General features: G+C 39.0%; 1 long non-coding RNA gene across 1 annotated transcript; it reads right to left on the reverse strand.

Annotated features, from left to right (window-relative positions):
- Nucleotides 1–244: 244 nt before the first annotated feature.
- On the reverse strand, nt 245–4,666 carry LOC143114500 (uncharacterized). The gene is made up of 3 exons (XR_012984931.1): nt 4,244–4,666; nt 2,739–2,843; nt 245–408 (listed from the first exon to the last, which is right to left on the reverse strand). It is a non-coding gene; the product is annotated as an uncharacterized LOC143114500 (long non-coding RNA).
- Nucleotides 4,667–7,264: the final 2,598 nt, after the last annotated feature.

Consider the following 7,264-nt stretch of genomic DNA (forward strand, 5'->3'; position numbering starts at 1 on the left):
ATGGGCAGCAAATTAAATTCATTTCTGTGAATCTTACTTTAAGTACCTTTAGTTTAAATCAATGTTTTCTTAAGTTTAAACAGGCCACTCTTGTAATATGATGTCTAGGCTACCTTTGCTTCTAATTAAATATACATTTCTAAAATACATAATTTCTAATATCAGCTGATTACACACATAAACAGTAAAATTAAGCTTGTCCATACATTTGGAAATCCATTACCACAAATGACAAACAAAACAATTCCAGAGAAAACAGTGGACATGTTTATTAGTGTCTAAAGTGTTCCACAATGTGTGTTGCATCTTGTAAAGATATTCATGAGAAATCAAGTTTCAGTGTCCATGTCTGGTCGGTGCCAGTCCAAAGGTAGATCAATGTCTCACTGTCCATTGAGGCCTGTCAACCTGTGAAAATAAAACCAACAAACAATCAGTGTTTTAAACCGGTTTTAAAAACTGTGGAAGAACTTTAGCTTAAAGGTCTATAAATAAAGAGAGTCTAAAATATGTCTGAAATAAGGTTTTTGTCTCTTTAGTAGTTTATTAATCTCTGTGCAAAGAGGTCTCATAACAGTGTTTCCTCTACGTTTATTTCAGCATGGCGGACCACCACGGGTTAATTAATACCGCCATGGTATCAGAATCAGGGTAGACGCACAATGTAGCTGCAGTTGCTTTTTAAACTAGATGTACCGCATAGCGGTACAAAATATGACCGCCGCTCAGTCCTGTACATCCGTTCCGCGAAAATAAATCACACTAATCAATTTGTATCCATCTTTTACTCCATCCCCCACTCTTGAAACTTTTGTGTATGCTTGTTTGGCGTGCCTGTGTGTGTGTGTGCGGCTGCACAGAAAGTAGCCTACTGGCCCTGCAAAGGTGAATAGATTGTAGAAAAGCCAAAAAAGTTGTAGTATTTTTATAAAACCTTTAAAATCTCTAAACAATCACAAGAAGGGCAGTTCATCACAGTTCATCCATTGCAACTGGATTGATGAAAGGTCACTTACACCTGTAGGCTACATTGTATTTGGGAAAAGCAGAAGGTATCAGCATAATGTTATATTTTTATTTATTTATTTATTAATAAACAAAAACATCTCTGTCAGTTCCATGCAGTTTTCAACAGCTATCAAAAACAAAGGTCATTTTTGGATGGATGGATTTTTTGTGAATGTTTCTTCTTCTACATAAGATTTTAGTCATCTTTAGTTCATGTGATAGTTTATTGTCAATGCACAAATTAAGTAACCAGTAGTCTGAAACGAAATGCAGTTTTACATCTAACCAGTGGTGCAAATAACTGACTGTTCATACACATTTTAACGGGCCAAGTTGAAGAGCTGTTGTCCGTTATTGTTCGTGCAAATATAGGCTGATTCATGTTCCCTTGCATTGTGTAACTGAGGTCCATGGTTAGTCTGGCTTTCACCATACCAAGCTCAATCTTTTAAGAAATCAAAAAATAAATCACCGGCAGATCAGGCTGGATTCACCCAGCCTAGTCCATGGTAGGCGCCCGATATTGCTTAATTTTCCGATTGAGATATCCACGCTCTGGCTATTCTAAATGCAAAAATGCATCAGGGAGTTATGACAAAACCGTAACTGTTAACAAACTAGATCGATCCTAATAGAAAGCTGTTAGCTTCCCTAAGCTACAGGTATAAGGTAGGCCTATTTACAACATAAATTGTCAATAGGCTATGCTGGCGACACATATAAAATCTCCTTTGGAAACCAATGGCTTACGCCTTACAGTATCAAGCGGACTTAAGCTGGCACATCGTGGCGAAAAGTTTTAATAAAATTCACGCAGCTCCGTGAATCACGGAAAGCGCGAATTAATTAGTCACTTCTAAATGGGACCCACTACACAGTAGCTTAAGGTTTGTTGCTAAAGCAGCCATAATGAAAGCCATAATGAAGGTGTCATTGTTTGGATACTTCACACACACGTGCTTTTTAATCTCACAGACTACAACTACCAAGCTGGAATCAAAGCACATCGATTCCCCTCTCACACCCTGCACGCACTTCAAACAAATAAACAGGCGTCTCAGTCTCACACATGTATAGCCATAGGCAAAACTGTATCAGACCGGTGTACCGTTGGTAAATCTTCCATTGCACAGAATGATTTTTGTAGCACGTGCAACAAATAATATTACGATTATGTGTACAGCCCTGCCTTGGATACATCTCTCAAAGTGCGCTCTAAAATATTTGGTTTAGATGTAGATCATCACGGGTGCGTTAATTTTGAAAATAGAGTATTGAAGTAGCCTAGTGGGTGTTTGGGAATGAACAGAGCCGGACAGTAACGGAGTACATTTACTTGAGTACAGTACTTGAGTACAATTCTGAGGGATCTGTACTTTACTCGAGTTTCATTTTTGGGGAGTACTCATGGCTTTACTCAAGTACATTTGAGAGGCAAATATTGTACTCTTTACTCCACTACAGTTAGCAAGGAGCTCTCTCCAGATGTATAAGTTTGCCATGGTTTCGTAGTAGATTTGCGTAAGCGCAAAGTGGTTCACTGTGTGTGTGTGTCTGCGTGAGGCTATGTTCAATTAAACTCGGTAGCTTATCCGTCTGGTCAATAGCCTCGCATTCAGGCCACTTCAATCGGAGCATCACTACTTTTTACATCAAATTATGGTGCCAGTTAACCTCCATACTCCATGGGAACATGAAAGTAAGACTTGTATAGTTGAAAGCCCACTCACCACATCAAGGTGCAGGCCACGAGTGGGGTGTTAGTAGGACAAGACACCTGTCTCTGCCGGGAGTAATGCGGAGTGAATGCTGAAGGTGGTCTTTTTCGTTGAGGCCTGACAGACAACAAAGAACAAACAAAGAACAACAAAGGACAAACAAATTTAGGACAATCATTGACCCTTGTACAAACTTCACAAGGACATACATAGAAAAGCATGACCACTGCTGTGTATAACATACATCGAACTAGAACAAGAAAATTTCATGTGTTATCATGTTTATGATTAAAATGTATTCGCTGACGCTTTTAGTCCTTGGTTAAAACATAATTCTCATAAATCTGTTTCAGTTGGTTTCACCTAGCTCGAGTTACCAGGCAGCCACAGCGCTACAGTCTTGGGGCATGAACATGGGCAGTAAGTGTAACGGCTGTAGCTGCCTGGTAAAGAGGTCTATGCGAAAATCGCAGGAATTCCGCTTTACTATTTCGGAAAATCATAGAGTGTTAATAGGGAAAAAATAAAAACAATATGCAGGTTACAAGGCAGCCACAGCACTACAGTCTTGGGGGCATGAACATGGGGGCTCATGAGCATGCCCCCAAGAGTGTGGTGCTGTGGCTGCCTGGTACAGAGGTCTATGCGAAAATCGAGTGGACAATGGAGAAAACGCTTAGCTTACTCCGTTTATGACAGAAATTAACTTGGTGCCAACATGTTGTAGAAACACAACCCACAGCACTGCCTTTGGTGCAAATCTCCTTTACTTTTGTTGGTTAGGCTATAGTCCGCTATTCACTAGGCTCACCGCAAGTGCATACACAATGTCAGGCCAAGTTTTGCTTTAATCCAGTTTACCTTCGTTTCTACCAGTCGTTGCTTTTTTTTTCCTGCGTCGAATTGCGATTGAGTGCGCATCTAATGTAACAGTGGTGTCTCTGCGGAGACATCCACTCTCCATGTTTCATTTTTGCTGTTGTTGCGAGCGAACTAGTAGGCTACGATATGGGAAATGCTTTCAATACGATCTGTATTTCCTCTCCCGATACACGTAAAAAAACAACGATTTCATAGGTCTACAACTGTAAGATTGACTCTATCGAGTGATAGCCACAGGAAAACCCACTCATAAGTCCTAATAGCTCGTCGCTTTACGAGCAAATGGTTGACCACAAACCAGAGGCTGAACCGTGGCGCTTAGCTATAAACTGAGGAAAAGGTTAATAAACACACATGTATTTACTCTACCGATACACGTAAAAAAACAAGGTTCCATAGGTCTACAACTGTAAGATTGACTCTGACCGAGAGTTGGAAAACCCATTCACAAATTAGACTGTTAGCCACTGTTAGACTTACATTTCTTCTCCCGAAATAACTATGCTAGGGTAACATTACTTATAAGACCAAAGGACTGATTAACGTTGTTTTCATGAGAGAAAGTGATAGTTGTGTAACTTCAAAAATGTTATCAAGCAATTGTTATGGTAAATTCAAGTAATTCATGTACTTACCTTGATCGGTGGAGAGTTGTTGTTAGCTGGAGGGTGGTGATCTGCTGTTTCCCACGACAAGGTGATATCCAAGAGTCGTTTTTCAGAAAATATAGCTTTTGGCTGAGGATTGCTTTTGACAATGGAAGTGCTACTCTGAGAGCGGCAGGAATAATAAACTTCTGCTGCAGTTATACTTATATGATGTTTCCACTAGCATATGAGCTAGTTTACGGTTGATTTCACTACTGTCAAACAGCAATACAATAGCATTAGCTAAATAACTCGCAAATATGAGCTAGTTTACAGTTGATTTCACTACTGTCAAACAGCAATACAATAGCATTAGCTAAATAACTCGCAAATATGAGCTAGTTTACGGTTGATTTCACTACTGTCAAACAGCAATGCAATAGCGTTACACTTAAGAAACATAAAAATAGATCAAAGTATAACCTAAAGTTAGCTTATTTTCCCGCAATTACAGCAGGGTTAATCAGACAGCGTTGTATGCAGTCGTAGGTGACGTCACACAAACCAGCCAATCACACCACTGTTGCTGTGAAAGGGTCCACTTTAAATATTAAAACTTTTACCTCAGGCATCGCTTGAGCAACTACGCTTCAAACCCAGCCGAATTCTACTCTCGACTTTGGACGAATGAGGTGGCGACACATCATCTATTATGACGTAATCATGCAGATCTGGTAACCCGTGCAGATCAGGTACCCACAATATCACTACGCAAGGACTGGAACTTCATTCAAACCTAAGCAGAAGGTTGATCAGCTGTGTTCTAAAGAATGTTTGATTCAAGTTTAGCAGCGTGTGTTGTTGCGAACTATTTTTTTCTCAGCAAATGCCACGATGAACGGTAACAAATAGGCTAGGTTATGTAGGCTAAAGTCATATCGTGGGGAGTTTATTATTTCGTTTTGGCAAGTAGCCGTATAATAAGCGGGATAATGTATAGAACGCCGGTCATTACTGTGAAAATAAGTCCCTTCAGGGCGGAACTTATTTTCACATTATCACCCGGAGAGAAGAAATACTCTTTTCTGATTGGCTGGCGGGTGGCCTTTAATTCTGAATAACAGGACACAGTTCCATATCAATGCTTATGAATGGTAACTATAACAACCATAGTAGGACGACGGTTGCAGCGCTCTAGAATCTTTTGGTTGCAGGCTTTCCAACAATGGAATCAACTGTAAACAAGCTAACTGTCCATGCTAAAGTTGTACAACAAGCTGAACTAGTGAGCTTCTTTTTAAACAGAACCGCGTGTTTCCAGTGTTTACAGTGGCAACCGGGTGATAAGCGGGATAACGGCCTTCGAGGTGCGTCCAGTTATACGGAATTAATGGACTTGGGCGGAGGCAACTCGCCCTCGTCCATTAATTCCGTATAACAGGACACCTCGGCGGCCGTTATCCCTTACGTAATGACGAGCGTTCTATACATGATCCCTTACGTATTATATTGTTTTGTATTTGTATGTCACTTTGGACAAAAGCGTAACCATAACCGTAACTCTGGCCTTGTGCTCACTTTTTTGATGGATAGAGGTCTGGACTCTGGCTCTGTCACTCTAAAATGTTGATATTGTTCTCGGTTAACCATTTCTTGCCTTGTTTGGCAGAATGTTTTGGACCATTGTGTGGTTTAATGGCCCAATTCCGCCTATTGGGGCAAGTCTCTCGGCAGACAGCCCCAATAGGGCAAAAATGGTTGTTCTTGGTGACATGCAAATCTAAAGGAAAGTATTGCTTATTCCTTAAAGCCTGGCAGGTAGATTGTACCAATGTGTGTTTGAGATGGAACTTAAATGCATGGAATGGAATGCAATATTTTTCAACATTTGCATATTTCTGACAGTGATTTTGAAATAAAAATGCACTACATTTTAAATGCTGCATTTCATAACTAATATTCTAATGTAAAAAGTTATGTACATGTTTTGTCAACATGTGTCGCAAATATGGCCACAATTGGCCATATTCTAAATGTTAAGCCTTTTCATTGCAGAGAAACCGCAAATGTATTCAAAGTACGTGGATGGGTACTGATATTTGCATTTATTCAGTTGTGTCGTAAGTACGTGGATGGGTACTGATATTTGCATTTATTCAGTTGTGTCGTAAGTACGTGGATGGGTACTGATATTTGCATTGTTGGATGGGAAGAAAAACATGACATAAACCATAGCAAACATACATCTCTAATTAACCTCTAATTTCCTCTCATTTATTTATTTAATTACTATTATTCAAATGTTATATAAATCAAATAAAGAATGGGCATATGAATAAAATGGAAAAGCCTGACTTTTAAAATCACATATGATGATATAAATAAAACAATAAACATATCAAGTAGTTTCAAGTAAAAGAAGAAAAAGGCCTGGCATAAGGTTAGCCAGGAGTTATTTTTGGCTTCACATTTGAATACTTTTTGCTTTTTTTCTCTCTTTTCTTATCTGTAATGTGTTTCAGCATGTGTCTACCTTTTGGACAGATTAGTTCACTTCAAAGCACAACAAATAGCAACGCTGGACCCCAAGTGGGACTGTTCCCAGAAGGCCAGAGAGGAGAGATTATGTAATTACTCAATCTTGGACACACTTCTACCATCTACATATTTATTCAAGACGAAACCTTTTATTTTTCTCTTAACTAAAGAAGGACAATGGCATAATAAAAGGAATTATGCAGCAATAAATATCTTTATTTTCTTTTTTATTTGCATTATTTGTATATATTTACAATATATATAGACACATACACAAATATTTTCCAATGGCATGAAAAGAAATAAATGTATGTAACATCACCTATTGCTTCATATTTGTCTAGGCTGATCATTGACACTTCAAGGATAATATTGACTTTCCTCCTGTTCTTCTTATATCTCAGACAGAGGTGCAATATAGAGACATCCACATAGAGATTCACCATTTCACAGTAAAAAATATACTATTTTTTGCGATTGTTAGTTCTCCAGGCACAGATAAACTTGGCTGGATCCACCTTTTGCATTCAA

The sequence above is a fragment of the Alosa pseudoharengus genome, unplaced genomic scaffold (assembly GCF_046254945.1).
Source record: "Alosa pseudoharengus isolate Yale_2024_CS ecotype anadromous, Long Island Sound unplaced genomic scaffold, YU_APseudo_1.1 YU_APseudo_1.1_scf_9, whole genome shotgun sequence".
Lineage (NCBI taxonomy): Eukaryota > Metazoa > Chordata > Actinopteri > Clupeiformes > Clupeidae > Alosa > Alosa pseudoharengus.